This window comes from Gekko japonicus, unplaced genomic scaffold (assembly GCF_001447785.1).
Source record: "Gekko japonicus isolate JY-2015 unplaced genomic scaffold, Gekko_japonicus_V1.1 scaffold697, whole genome shotgun sequence".
Lineage (NCBI taxonomy): Eukaryota > Metazoa > Chordata > Lepidosauria > Squamata > Gekkonidae > Gekko > Gekko japonicus.
In genome coordinates, this window is record NW_015160230.1 from 93,146 (window position 1) to 109,038 (window position 15,893).

The following is a 15,893-nucleotide window of genomic DNA, read 5'->3' on the forward strand; positions in this document are numbered from 1 at the left end:
CAGGGCAGTCCCCTACTCAAGGACCCATTACGAGTGACGAGAGTGCTCCTGACTCTGGGGTCTCAGAGTCTTACACTGTTCCCCAAGCTGAAAGGTGCCCTGAGCCTGTACAGCCACGCAGGTCTCAGAGATCGCGCAGAGCGCCGACCTACCTAAGCGAGTATGACTGTACATAATTGTTTTTGCTTAGGGAGGAGGGATTTGTTATGTATTCAGATGGACTTTGAATGCATGGACTGTTATGCGAATTGCCTAATAGAGATTTAAGCCGGGAATGTTTAAATACAGAGAAGCCAGTGTATATACGTTGATGGGTTCTGGCTGGCGATTGTTGTACCGTGTTGGAGAAGTAACGAAGCTGAAGAATAAAAGCTGCATTCTTGCTGAAATCACTCTCCAACTCTTTGTTAAGTTCGCGACTTAACAAAACAAGCACCAATTTGTTAAGACAAATACATTTGAGAATCAAAAGAAATTGGAGCTAGATCAAGACTTCCTAACCCAGGAAGTCTTCAATTGTTGGTCTGCAGGTGAGAGAAGGAAGGAGGAAATGTGCAGCAATAAATGCAGTCATTCATTGTGGTTTGTTGGTGATACCTGACTAGAATCTATACGTGTCTGTATTACAATTATTTAGCTATTCTTTGAGATTTATACTCAGGGCTGAAAAATTCTGCATCAGAAAAAGTTAAGTTTGCAACTTGTATAAAGCATGTGAATTTTGTGAATTTTCTCATAGTTGCTCATTTTGAATAATTTACAGTGCAGTCCTGAATCCGGCTTCTGAAGGGTTTAGGGTGGTGACTAAGCCGTATGCTGGAGTATCTCAGACAGAGCAGTATAAGCGGGAGGTATTCCAGCATATCTGGAGAGATGCCTGCACCAAGCTGTGTCGGTGCCATACCATTCTAACTCCAGCTCTGTTACAGAATTGGACAGTGGCAAGTGAGGAGTAAGGCTTAGTGGGCATTCTAAACCTCTCCAGCCCCAGTTATGCCCCCCCAAAAGGCTGCATGATGTAATACTAGCAAGAATCCTATATATATAAAAGGCAAGCCGTGCTGGCAACAACTCACCTACTCTCCCATTGATCTCTGAGGAAGCTGCCTTGGTGTCCTATTGGCCCGTCCTGCTGGCTTCTCCATTCTTTCACCCCCACTTTTGACACGTTGCACATTGGGAGTTGTAGTTCTCCGCTGGCCTTACTGCAACCATAGTAAAGGGAATTAGAACTACAACTCCCAAGTTGGGAATCCCAAGAGGCTGTGGGGCATTAACAGAGAGTCAACTTTGGAATTAAAAGGGGTTAGGGGGATAGGGAAGGCCTGGACATCTCTCTGAATTACAGTTGATCTCCAGACTACAGAGATCAGCCCCCCATGGAGAAACTTCAATGACAGGGCACTTTGCAGAAAAAGGGAGCACTGAGTACAAACAGCCAAGGAAGAAAACAAACGTAGCATATTTATAACAGACACCCCATCTCAGGACACAAACACCCAATGGGAGGCTCTATTCCTTTAAATGGGGATGCAAGGACAATATACTTCATACAGGTAAACAAGAAAGGAGGCCCTGCCCCAAGCAGCGGACAGCTACAATAGTTTATCTCGCCCCCCATACCTACTCTGTGCATCGCCCCATCAACCCTCCCTCCCTTTTCCTCAACTGGTGCTGGCAATAAGTGCATAATAGTGTAGACTAGAGTGGAGAGCCTGCAGCTATGCTGAGAGTGATAACGCTGTCAGCATGATGATCTACTGGTTTAATCCCCTCCCCACAGGAAGCACAATTGTAGTCCACAGTGACTGCCAGCTCTGACCTGTGCTACTGTTGGTCAAGCACCCAAGACGCGTATTGTCTTACAGGATCAGAGCCCCATGAGAGACACTGATATTGCTGTTGTAAGTATTGGCTGCATAGTTACACTTTTTTCCTGAGCAGTTGCAGCCACCATGTGGGAACCTCCAAGATAGAGGGAGTTGCTGTGAAGCCTGTAAGGGCACCTTTGTAGTCCTTTTGTTCTTTGCTGCTGCTGCAGAACATTACTCATTGCTATCCTTGTGTTTCTTTAGGCTCCAGGGTGAGAAACCAGGATGGACTCCATTCACAGTACAGTTCCAACAATGTGTCAAGTCTATGACATGACCAATGGCTGCAGTGACTGCTGCTTCCAGCTTCCCTGCTGGGGGTTTGCCAGTTCCTTGCACCATTGCAAGCTGCATTACAGACAGTTGGACAACCCCTATAATTGCCCCTCTCATGAGCATGCAGTGCTAGGGACAGCTCTTCCTGTGATCTGTCAGCACCTGCATAGGTGCAGGAACTTTCCTAGACTTCCGTAACCCCATTCATATGACTTGATTTCAGTGTTCCTGATGTTATTCAATAAACATGAATACTGCCGTTACTATGTGATTGGTGTTTGATAGATAGGGATTGGTTCCAAGCCCACCTGCTTATTACTGACCTCAGCTGTCTTCAGCATGCAGCTCACACTAGGAGAGGTCTGAGTGGGTGGTCCAGTGTTTGCACTGGTATGCTATTGCAAGGAGGAAGGGAACAGTCACCAGGCTGGACACTGTCCCAGAGCACTCCTGGCATCTGATAAAACATGCAGCCAGCAAGATTTGTGTGTCTGTGGGTGTATGTGCCTGAACAGACAGAGCACCGAGATTGTTGGGGTGAATGGGAGCAGGTGGCAGGGATGAGCTCTTGAGTGCAGCATACATATGGTACATGGGGAATTCCTGGCAAAAATTATGAGAGTGTACAGCAACCAGTCAGCTTGAAAGTGAGTATGTTGATGAGAGGCAGGGAAACTGTGCTTCCATGAATGGAAGTCCTTCACCCCTTGGAAATTTTAGGTGGAATCTAAGCGAATGTATACCTACCTATCTGTGGGGTCCAAACCACAGAGAAAGTAACTTTACACTTTGCTGTGAGCTAACATAACTTGAACCAGAGCATCTGGACTGCAGACTAACATTGTTTCTGATGTCATTATGCTAGGGAAGTTGGAGTGGTATCTGAAATGACATGTAAACAGGTGGTACCTGAAGTGACATGTACCTGAAATGACATGTAAATACGCTCTTCTGTGCTTCAATATTCCTTTCTTTTGCATGGTATTAAGGGCTGCTATGTTATCGAAGACTCCTTTTCTTGCTACTTCTGGTTGGCAGCTGCTGGAAAATTAGGCTATAGCCCTAAATGTTCTTAGCCGTTACGTGTTCTTTCAGATCCAATGTTCTATGAGATGAATCCTTCACAACTAAACTGATTTAAGTTTCTTATGTATGCGAATCCTAAGAAACTCCTGGTGCTAATGCATAGTAAACTTAGTTGAAATTACATTTCCATGGATGTCATTTGTATGTTATCTTCTAATTTGTAGCTCTGGATCCCAGATATTACCATATGTTATACATTCTCAAACATCTATATAAGTATATGACAAAGTCCGAAGTCTCATGTGCATTGTAAAGCACACTTGTAAGGCAACTTTGTTGCATGGCCATCAGTCACAAACACAGCCCATATTCATTGAAAATTGCCTTTCTGTTTTTCACAGACACACCAACAGCAGAAGAGAGACTAGTAAGTTTATTCATCCTTAAAATGCCCAATTCCGGGCATGTGGTAACAGTGACAAATCAAGGATTTATTGGGAGTTACCTGGGAGGATTTTTACCAGATAAAATTATAGTGTCCACAGAAGAGACTTCCCCCTTTTAAAGTCACCATGGGGGTCATGTAGGCACAAAAAAGAGATATTTCTACAAACCGGGGGGTGGGGGGAGTCCAGGTTTGCAGAAAAATCCTGAAAGAAAAGGGGGGGGACTTAAAAGGAGACTATTAGACAATTGACTATTAGACCATCACATTGATTTCTCATGCAAGTAAAGTGATGTTCAAAATTTTACACCAAAGACCTTACATGGAATGAGAAATGCCAAAAACAATGACTACTGAGGAAATACACAACTTTAAAGCTTTTAAATAGAAATTGTTAAAGATTTTCTATTCCTTGGCTCCATCATCAATCAAAAGGGAGACAGCAACCAAGAAATCAGGAGATTGGGACTGGGAAGGACAGCCACGAAGAAACTAAAAAAAGACCCTTAAGTGTAAGAATGTCTCTGGAAACCAAGATCAAGATAATTCATACAATGGTATTTCCTATTATTATGTATGGATATGAAAGTTAGACAATGAAAAAGGTTTTCTAGAAGAAAACTGATTATTTGAAATGTGTTGTTGGAAGAGAGTTTTGCAGATACCGTAGAACACCAAAAAGACAACTGAGTTCTAAATCAAAGCCTGAATTCTCCCTAGAAGCTAAAATGAGTAAACTGAAAATGACTAAACTAAGGCTATCCTACTTTGGTCACATCATGAGAAGACAAGACTAACTGGAAAAGACAATAAAGACAGGAAAAGTTGAAAGCAGCAGGAAAAGAGGAAGACTCAACTTGAGATGGATTGACTCCATAAAGGAAGCTACAGGCTTCAGTTTGCAAGACCTGAGTAAGGATGTTAATGATAGGATATTTTGGAGGTCATTCATTCATAGAGTGGCCATATTCGGAAGTGATTTGACAGCACATAACACATCCTCATGGATCACTGCCTTGTCGTGGCGAGGGGGCTTGAGCGGTTCGATGAAGCTGTGGGCTATGCCGTGAAGGGCCACCCAAGATGGACAGGCCACAGCAGAGAACTCAGACCAAGTGTGATCCACTGGAGAAGGAAATGGCAACCCACTCCAGTATCTTTGCCAAGAAAACCCCATGGACAGTAACAAAAGGCTAAAAGATATGACGCTGGAAGATGAGCCCCTCAGGTCAGAAGGTGTCCAATATGCTACTGAGGAAGAGCAGAGGGCAAGTACAAGTAACCCCAGAAAGAGTGAAGCGGCTGGGCCAAAGCCGAAAGGACCCTCAGTTGTGGATGTGTCTGATGGTGAAAGGAAAGTCCAATGCTGCAAAGAACAATACTACATAGGAACCTGGAATGTAAGATCTATGAATCAAGGTAAGCTTGACGTGGTCAAAAATGAGATGGCAAGACTGAACATCGATATCCTAGGAATCAGTGAACTAAAGTGGACAGGAATGGGCGAATTTAACTCAGAAGACCATTATATCTACTACTGTGGCCAGGAATCTCGTAGAAAAAATGGTGTGGCCTTTATAGTCAACAAGAGAGTGCAGGGGTCAGTACTGGGATACAATCTCAAAAATGACAGAATGATTTCGGTCCGATTCCAAGGCAAACCATTCAACATCACAGTAATCCAAGTCTATGCCCCAACTACTGATGCAGAAGAGGCTGAAGTGGACCGGTTCTATGAAGACCTACAACACCTCCTAGAACTAACACCAAAAAATGATGTCCTCATCATCATAGGGGACTGGAATGCTAAAGTAGGAAGTCAAAAGGTAACCGGAATAACAGACAAGTTTGGCCTTGGAAAGCAAAATGAAGCAGGGCAAAGGTTAACAGAGTTTTGTCAAGAGAACACACTGGTCATAGCGAACACCCTTTTCCAACAACCTAAGAGACGACTCTACACATGGACATCACCAGATGGGCAACACCGAAATCAGATTGACTATATAATTTGCAGTCAAAGATGGAGAAGCTCTATCCAGTCAGTAAAAACAAGACCTGGAGCTGACTGTGGTTCAGATCATGAGCTACTCATTGCAAAATTCAGACTTAAACTGAAGAAAATTGGGAAAACCACGAGGCCATTCAGGTTTGACCTAGATCGCATCCCTGATGAATATACAGTAGAGGTGAAGAATAGATTCAAGGGTCTGGATTTGATAGATAGAGTGCCTGAAGAACTATGGACAGAGGTTCGTGACATCGTACAGGAGGCAGCAATCACCACCATACCAAAGAAAAAGAAATGCAAGAAAGCAAAATGGCTTTCTGATGAGGCTTTACAAATAGCAGAGGAAAGAAGGAAAGCGAAAGGCAAAGGCGAAAAGGAAAGATTTACCCAACTGAACGCAGATTTCCAGAGAACAGCAAGGAGAGATAAGGAGGCCTTCCTGAATGAACAGTGCAAAGTAATAGAAGAAAACAATAGAATGGGAAGGACTAGAGATCTCTTCAAGAAAATTGGAGAAATCAAGGGAGCGTTCCATGCAAAGCTGGCCATGATAAAGGACAAAAACGGTAGGGACCTAACAGAAGCAGAAGAGATTAGGAAAAGATGGCAAGAATACACAGAAGAACTATACAAGAAAGACCTCGATGTCCTTGACAACCACGACGGTATAATCACTGACCTCGAGCCAGACATCCTGGAATGTGAAGTTAAATGGGCCTTAGAAAGCATTACTAACAACAAAGCTAGTGGAGGTGATGGTATCCCAGCTGAGCTATTCAAAGTCTTAGAAGAGGATGCTGTTAAAGTTCTGCACTCCATTTGCCAGCAAATTTGGAAAACGCAACAGTGGCCACAGGATTGGAAAAGATCAGTATACATTCCAATCCCAAAGAAGGGCAATGCCAAGGAATGTTCAAACTATCGCACAATTGCACTCATATCACACGCTAGCAAGGTCATGCTCAAGATCCTACAAGCTAGGCTTCAACAGTACGTGGATAGAGAACTACCAGAAGTACAAGCTGGGTTTCGAAGAGGTAGAGGAACGAGAGATCATATTGCCAACATTCGCTGGATTATGGAGAAAGCAAGAGAGTACCAGAAAAATATCTACTTCTGCTTCATTGACTATGCTAAAGCCTTTGACTGTGTGGATCACAACAAACTATGGCAGGTCCTTAAAGAGATGGGAGTACCAGACCACCTCACATGTCTCTTGAGAAACCTGTATAAGGGCCAAGAAGCGACAGTTAGAACCGGATACGGAACAACTGATTGGTTCAGCATAGGAAAAGGAGTACGACAAGGATGTATACTGTCACCTTGCTTATTTAATATATATGCAGAGTACATCATGCGAAATGCTGGCCTGGATGAATCACAAGCGGGAATTAAGATTGCTGGGGAAAAGATCAACAACCTCAGATATGCAGATGATACCACTCTAATGGCTGAAAGTGAAAAGGATCTAAAGAGCCTCTTGCTCAGAGTAAAAGAGGAGAGCGCAAAAGTGGGCTTGAAGCTCAACATCAAAAAAACTAAGATCATGGCATCCGGCCCCATCACTCCTTGGCAAATAGAAGGGGAAGTCGTGGAAGTAGTGACAGACTTCACGTTCCTGGGATCCCAGATCACCGCAGACTGTGACTGCAGCCATGAAATTAAAAGACGCCTGCTCCTTGGGAGGAAAGCGATGGCGAACCTAAACAGCATGATAAAAAGTAGAGACATCACCCTGCCAACAAAAGTCCGCATGGTCAAAGCAATGGTATTCCCAGTAGTCATGTATGGCTGCGAGAGCTGGACTATAAGGAAGGCCGAGCGCCGAAGAATAGATTCTTTTGAACTATGGTGCTGGAGAAGACTCTTGAGAGTCCCTTGGACTGCAAGAAGAACAAATCAGTCAATGTCCATGGGGTCGCGAAGAGTCGGACTCGACTGTGCGACTGAACAACAACAAACACATACACATAACCTCCTACTCTATACTATTATGTTTTAATTAAAAAGTCATTTATTACTGTCATTCACACTGGACTATTTTGACCTCATAATTCACAGCAGAGGAACAGATATTGTGGTAATTTATCTGATTTTCTGTATAGATTTTTCTGTTTGTTTGCAAAAGAAAATAATCAGTTTCATTTCTAACCAAAGAAGAAAAGCATCCAAATTCAGATATCTTCTGTTTGAAATAACTATGGGAAAGGTACACAACATTACAATATTTTAAAAGTAAAAACTAGAAAACTATAGTACTGTGAAAGTGTACTAGGATGCTAAATATTTTTTCAGGAGTTTCCTACATAACATTGTAATGTGTGTTTTCCTTTTTTAAACCAGCATTTAATGGCACCCCTTGCTAACCTAAATTATTTTTCCCTTGCAAACACCAAATCTTGCCAAACAACATTGAAAGAAATGCTTTTAGCATTAGACTTACTAATGCAAATATGTGCAGAGACAAAAACCTGCTTTTGATTTGTATTCATTCAAACACCCACCTCCCAGCTGCAGAAAAAAAGGGTAGAAAAGATTTGAAGATCATTCCTAGTGCAGGTTTTTAATGTAAGCCTCCATCCAATTTTCATTACCAGAGTACTATTTTTTATCTATTCTCCGTCATTTCAAATTTGTACCCTTAATTATAGGGAACTAAACCTATTGAAATAACACACAACAGAAGAGTGCTTTTTGTCAGTTATTTTAATTTCATCCAGCATGCTTTTCCCCATCATGTTCCTCAGATCTCTGCTCAAAATTTATGTTTCTAATTCCACATTCTCCTCGATGATATACCCAGCTTATAAAAACTCTTTCTGCCTTAGTGACTTAGATTTTGCTTTATAAGTGAATGCTGCAACGTTTTTACTATTATTAAGATGGTAAATGAAATTTATAGAACAGCTTATTAGCCATCTTCCATATGTAGCATTTATATAGTACTTTCACTGTTTAGTTATTTACTGGGGTGGTTTACAAGGAAAAATATGGTAAAATTACAAAAGCATCTGAAATTATCAATACAAAAACAAAACAAGTCAGAGGCATAAAGCAACATAAAATAACCATTACACACCCCAACAAATATACATAAAACAGACCTTGGACCAGAAGCAGACCATAAATCAGCTGAAAAGATAAAATACCTTAGCTTTAACGGCTGGGTAGAAAGAAATGCTTTCGCTTGGCACCTAAAAACCAGTGTGATAGGTGCCAGGTAGGGAGACCTATTGCCCTCCAGCCCCTTTGCCCACCAATAGTGTATTGGGCAAACCCCCCACATAACAGCATCACTTTTGAGTTGCTCCAGAAGTGGCATCATGGTATGTGCGCAGTGTTGAAAAGCTAAATCCCTAGCCGCACTCCTGTAATCCCTCACCAGTAGCCAGCCACAGGGAGGGCATTCCAAAGCCAAAGACATTTGTTTAGGTACTTACTTCATTTATAGTCCATCTATCTTGCAGAGCATCACGGTGGATTGCAAAATTTAAAACAGTGCAATAAGAGCAGTAAGATACACACAAAAAATAGGCTTGCAAAACTGAAGAACAATGCAGTTAAACAGGTAAATAGTTACACCAAAGAGTGCCATAAACCTGGATTACAAAATTAGAGAACAATCTAACAAGTATTTACTGTAGCCTTATTTCCTTTATAAAAATGTCATCCTGAACAATTCCATTTTAATATGTTGTCAAATGTTCCATTTTACACATTCTGCAGAAAGAAAAAAGCATGGGTGCTTTCCTGACCTCATGTCAGCACGGGAGCTTTCTGCTACACCCCACAAGAAACCCCTGTGATGACCCTATTATTATCAGCTTGGGGGCCATTTACTGCCTTGAGCCTAACCTAGCCAGCTCTCCTTGCAGTCCAAGCAGCACTAAGAAGTTTCTGCTATTGCTCCTCCAGAGTGGGCTCAAATTGGGAAAGAGAAACTGCAACCCAGGATCCCCCCCCCCCCCGCCCTTCCTTGGCTAGTGGGTGATATATGAGCCACTTCCAGTTATCTAAGCTCAGCCACCAATGTGATTTCAGTCATCCTTACTGTGCACCTACCTTCCTTCACTTGTAATCCTGATACAAAAAGGATGTTAAACATAATATTTTGGCTCCTTTACTGTGACTTTTTTTACAAGGTGGAGTTACAGCTCAGTGGTATATGACAGTGTTTTTTGTGCAGGGGATTCCAGATTCAATTGTAAACATTTCTATCTGGATTTCAGGCAGTAGGTCTTACTCTCCCTTGAAAGCTGCTGCCAATCAGAGTATATGATGTATAAGACAACTTTATGTATGTAAATTGGAGATTTAAACTGTATTTGGGAAGTGGAGTCAGCTTTAGTTAAAGGCTTCATCCTCCTTGTCAGTCTCTTATGCTCACATCCTGGAGTGCTGACTTGTTTTCTTTCCTGGTGCTTTGAACATTTTGATGCTGAAGAAGGGTGTGGGGGAGGTCTTATCAGCCAGAAGACACCCTTTAAAAGAATTTTTAAAAAAGAAAAGAAAGCAACAACCTGGTGCTGTGATGCGTTTGTGCAACGCACAAATTTAACCTACTTCTAGTATTGCTTCAATTATTCATTAAACTTCTAAGCACATTCATAGAAGTGGAGGAGCAGGTTAGTGCTGCCAGTGTTCTTCATCATTAAGGTTGTCTGGACTCACCAGTTCCTCTTAGATCAGAAGTACATTTCATGGTGTAGAGGGGGAAATGCAGGTAAAGTTTCAGTGTCAACTCTTGCCATTAAAGGAAGGAATCTGTGCTTTGGAGCAAATGACTCTTTGTTTCCGTAAATGCACAAATCCCAAAGTATGCAGTTGGTGACATGTATTCTGGCTTTGATCTGTGCTTCTTATGGTATAAAGCAGAGAAAAATCAACACAGGTGGCATTTTGAGCCTGAAAATAATGAGTGGTGGAGAAAAGAAACCGTTTCAAGGCCAGGAAACGAATAGATCAGGGGTGTCGAACTCATTTGTTACGAGGGCCAGATGAGACCTTGCTGGGCTGGGCCATGTGTGTCATAAAATGTAATGCTAGGTAGTGACGATATAAACTTTATAGAGGACACAAACACAAAGATTTTTTTTACTCAAATAAAAACATGCTTAAAATATTAGCTCTGTAAGCTGCAAACCTACTTTTGATTTATTGACATTCGCCACAGAAATCTCATGCTCAGAGTTCTGAGTCTAGGACCTAGGTTAAAACATGAAATGGCTGAGTGATTAAGAGAGTCTGGTGAAGCAAGCTATGATGCAGCAGCAGCAGCAGAACTGGAAGCAGGAGATGGCCAGTTCCACTGCGGGCCTGATGGAAGCCCTCCGGGGGCCTGATCCGCCCCCCGGGCTGCATGTTTGACACCCTGGAATAGATAGTGTGATTTTTATTATTATTTATTTAATTATGTTTGTTTTTGGTGAGGGGTGAGTAGCCTGGGGGAAAGTAGATAGGCATAGGAGGATGAAGGAAAGGGATTCAAGAAGTAGAAAGAGGGAGAGAGAGAGTAAAGCGAATTGTGGTGAGTGAGGCCTAACAGAACTGAGCTTGTGTCTGCCTCCCATTTTCCCCCCCTTTTCACTGCTGTTGCTTGCTCTTTGCTGGAGAAGCTGGAGCTGAGGGTTCCATACAGTGCTTTTAGGTCTTTACACTGTCATCAGATTCCCAGAATTGCTTGCACATCAGCCCACAGAGATTCAGTGTCACTACACTGTACTATGCTAAGCTGTACTTGGGTGAAGATTCTTGATCATATTTCCATATCCTCCATTTTGGCTCCAAGTACTCCCATTTGCCATTGAAAACAGGCAGGATAATTATGAACACAATCCTCTTTTCCTTCCTTATTTTTCTTTTCTTTCCCTTGTACACTGAGAGAACTGATTGTGTGCCAAATGAGGCCAGTTCCCTTTAGGGTTCCTGGATTGCACTCCAGAGATTGTGTTTGCCTCCATAATTTTTGAGGTTGCAGGAGAAGATAAGAACATATAATAAGAGAACCCAGTGTTGGATCAGGCCAATGGCCCATCCAGTCCAACACTCTGTCACACAGTGGCCAAAAATACTATGTGCCATCAGGAGGTCCACCAGTGGGGCCAGGACACTAGAAGCCCTCCCACTGTTGCCCCCCCCCCCCAAGCACCAAGAAGACAGTGCATCACTTGCCCCAAACCGAGAGTTCCTATCTATACCTTGTGGCTAATAGCCACTGATGGACCTCTGTTCCATATGTTTTATCCAATTTCCTCTTGAATCCGTCCGTGCTTGTAGCTGCCACCACCTCCTGTGGCAGTGAATTCCATGTGTTAATCACTCTTTGGGTGAAGAAGTTCTTCCTTTTTATGTTTTCTAACCTCACCACTCAGCAATTTCATTGAGTGCCCACAAGTTCTTGTATTATGAGAAAGGGAGAAAAATACCTCTTTCTCTACCTGCTCTATCCCATGCATAATCTTATAAACCTCGATCATGAGCTACCTCAGCCGTCGTTTCTCCATGCTAAAGAGCCCCAAGCACTTTAACCTTTCTTCATAGGGAAGGTGTTCCAAACCTTTTATCATTCTAGTTGCCCTTTTCTGTACTTTTTCCAAAGCTATCATATCCTTTTTAAGGTGTGGTGACCAAAACTGTACACAGTACTCCAAATGATGTCGCACCATTGATTTATATAGGGGCATTTTGATATTGGCTGATCTGTTTTCAATACCCTTCCTAAATAATCCCCAGCATAGCATTGGCCTTTTTTATTGCAATTGCACACTGTCATGTCACGTGTCATATCATGCATCTCCTGCCTGAGTTTTCATTAGCTCCTGTGGCCTTCCTTCTCCCCACCCTGAAGGCTAAAACAAAAAGGATTCTGCTTACACCCTCCTAAAGGGAGGAGGCAGGGAAACTGGCCAGTCAAAGGGACTGATGGACAAATGATCCAGGAGGGACAAGAGCTACATTTTCTTTCTGCTCCTTTGGAACTTTTAAAAATGTTGATGGGAACACTGGATTACAATCTAGCAATGCTAGTTCACCTGTAGATACAGACCCTACTTGTGTTTAGCTATCACAGAGTATGGCCCAGCAATTAGAGAGCTGAACTGGAAACCAGGAGACTTGGGTTGGATTAGAGTTCCTCTGCCACAGATTTTGGGCCAGTCCTTGCTTGCTGTGTGCCTGTGTTGAAGCTCTCAAAGGGAAAACTGGGGTATTTGTTTTCTGGAAAAAAATAAGTGCTTTTTGTATCCAAAAACTCTAAAAGTGGGGATAAAAGGTAAAGGTTTCCCTTGCTCGAAAGCCAGTCGGATCCGACTCTAAGGGGCGGTGCTCATCTCCATTTCCAAGCTGAAGAGCCAGCACTGCCCAAAGATTTTTCCATGGTCATGGGGCCAGCATGACTAAATGCCGAGGTGCACGGAACACTGTTACCTTCCAACCAAAGTGGTACCTATTTATCTACTTGCAATTTCTTGCTTTTGAACTGCTTGGTTGGCAGGAGCTGGGGGCAGAGACAGGCGCTCACTCTGTCACACGGCACTAGGGTCTCAAACTCATGAGCTACCGACCTTCAGGTCTGCAGCTCAGCGTCTTAAACTCTGAGCCACCGCGGCCCCGTTAGAAGTGGGGGTACTGGTTGTAATAGGGATTGTCTCACCTGAAGAACCTTCAAGATGGGTAGCCATATTAATCTGACTGTAGCAGTAGAAAAGAGCTAGAGTCTAATAGCACCTTAAAGACTAACAAAATTTGTGGCAGGCATGAGCTTTCATGAATCAGCTGTATCTGAAGATGTGAGCGATGACTCACGAAATACCCTGCCACAAATTTTGTTAGTCTTGAGATGCTACTGGAATTTTGCTCTTTGCTGTTGAAGAACCTTGGTTGAGAGCTGTGTGAATGAAAAGAAGTAAAGTATGAGTAAAAATGTTCAAAAAAAATAATTATGTAAAAGCTCAAATGCAAGGCCCACGTATGGCCATGTGCCCCTTGAATCTTCCCAGCTATGTGTCATGCTAAGCTGGTCCATAGCAATGGAGTCACTTTAAGCCTGTGGAAGGTTGGACTTCTGGTTTTAGCAATTTGCTGGATGGGTGCACTCCATCATTTTCTGATGTGAGTGTTTTGTAATCGCGGCAGACGGGAGGGATTCCAGATGATTCCGGAGGGTCCCAGAGCCCTTGTAGGGGGCTTGTTGCCTGAGGCGTAAGGGGTGCCTCTTCTGAGGTGACGGCTGAGGAACTGAGGCTCCTCTTTGCCCCGATAGGTCCTGCCGCCACAAGACCAGTATGGAAGCAGAGGTGCATGCCGGGCTGAGCGAGCAAGTGATCTAGCATTTTTTGAATGGCCGTCCCCACCTTTGGTCAAATCCGCGGAATGAACTGTGAATGCAAGTTCTCATGTAACTAATCAAGCCTTTAAGTGGATAATCGCTCCAGCCCCAAGCTGAATTGGAGGAGGGGGAGGAGTTACCCCCCTTAAATAAGCTGTGATCTATGAGCGAATGCAAGGGGCAGAGAGATGGTTTTGAGTGGAAAATGTGACAACTAACCGAGTAATGTGCAGAATAGAACAAAGCGTATAGAAACAATAGACTTTCAGAGACTTAATCAGATTTCATCTGTGTAAAAAATGTGGATGCAAGGAGATAAAATGGCGGTTAGGAAGAAACTTCTTTCAGGAACTGCCAGCTCAGCGACGTCATCTCCCAAACCAGAAGTAACCACTGGTTTTCCAAACATGTTGGCTACAGTGCTGCGCCCTCTGCTGGACCAGATGACTAAACTCAACAATAACTTTGATGTTCTCCAGAACCAGTTGAAACAAATGGCGACCAAGACAGAAGAAACAGTCAAGGTGCTTAAAAAATTGAAGCTAAGACAAATTTGATCAACCAGAGGCTAGAGGTTGTAGAAAAAGAAAGGCTCTCCGACAAAGAGCAGCTGTTACGTCTACAAATGGAAAAATCACTATATGTCCTGAGAGTTCAAGGTATCCCAGAACAGAAGGGTGAGAACTTAAAAGAGATTTTAAGCAAAACATTGGCTCCACTGGCAGATCTTAAAGCAGAATCTATACAAAATGATATAGATATGGTTTACAGAACCTATCCAGAATTTATCAAGAAAATTAAACTGCCTGGTGAAGTATTTGTTAAGTTCTCCAAGAGGTCAATGAGAGATATAATTCTGAAAGCGACAAATGGGACAACCCTGAAAATCAAAGGTGACGAGGCGAGAGTCTTAAAAGACATTCCATTCGAGATAAGAAAATAGAGGAAGCAGTATAAAAATCTAACTTCTTTTCTACAGTAACATTCTACTCCCTTCAGATGGATATTGCCATAAGGCCCTATCTTCAACTATAAAGAGAAAAAAGAGAAGATTGATTCTGTTCAGAAAGCAAAGACTTTTTTGGAGTAACATCAAACAACTGCAAAAGAAAAAAGCACAGCAGAGGACAACAACCAAACAGAAGGAAACAGCAAACATGGACTGGGAAACAGTGGAAGCACCCCTGGTAGTTCCTCAGAAGATTATGAATCTGAGAAAGGAGAAGGAGCTTTTAAACACCTCATAATTAAACTGAACTATGATAACAACAAACACAGGAGATAATGATGTGATGTATACCTTAATCTGAAAGCCTTATTCTCTTTTGATATATAAGAAACTGGGATGCACCTACTCTGGCTAATTATGCTTGTATTAGTTTGGTTTTAAAAAAATAGTAGAAAATATCACTCCTTTTATTTTTTCTTTATATGTGGGAAGACTATTATGATATTGATGTAACTAATGTAACATGATCCTTGCTTTAGCTTTGTATTTTAGTTTCAGTATCCCTAAGCCTGTGGAAGGTTGCATCTGTCTGAGCACAGGGCAATTAAAACAGGAAGAATGCTTTACATATCTTTTATGTTTATTCTTGGTGCCTCTGCCATGCCAATAATATCTACATTCACGGGGGGGGGGGGTTGTTCAGGAGGGTAGAGTTTGTCTGTGCCTTCCCCCTCCAGACACATACACCATGCACCAGAACAGAACCTGTGATACAGAACAGGACTTGTCCCCTGGGGTAGCATTCTTCATCCTGCAGCCCCTTGTTGTATTTTAGCACATAACGGAAACAAATGGGCTGCAGAGGATATGCTGAGCATGCAGGAAGCACTTGAATGTGGCTGTTCGAATTGCCAGCCTAGATCAGCTAAGTGCAGCCTGCTTCCTTGAGTGCCAAGCATGGGTGATCCTGGAAAGCACTCTGCCTTTTGTAT

The 15,893-nt window shown here is 42.7% G+C and overlaps 1 protein-coding gene across 2 annotated transcripts in view; it reads left to right on the top strand.

Annotated features, from left to right (window-relative positions):
- The window catches only part of KIAA1324 (KIAA1324 ortholog), a 58,573-nt gene that overhangs the window by 8,507 nt on the left and 34,173 nt on the right, over positions 1-15,893 (top strand). The gene's annotated exons all lie outside the window — the stretch shown is intronic.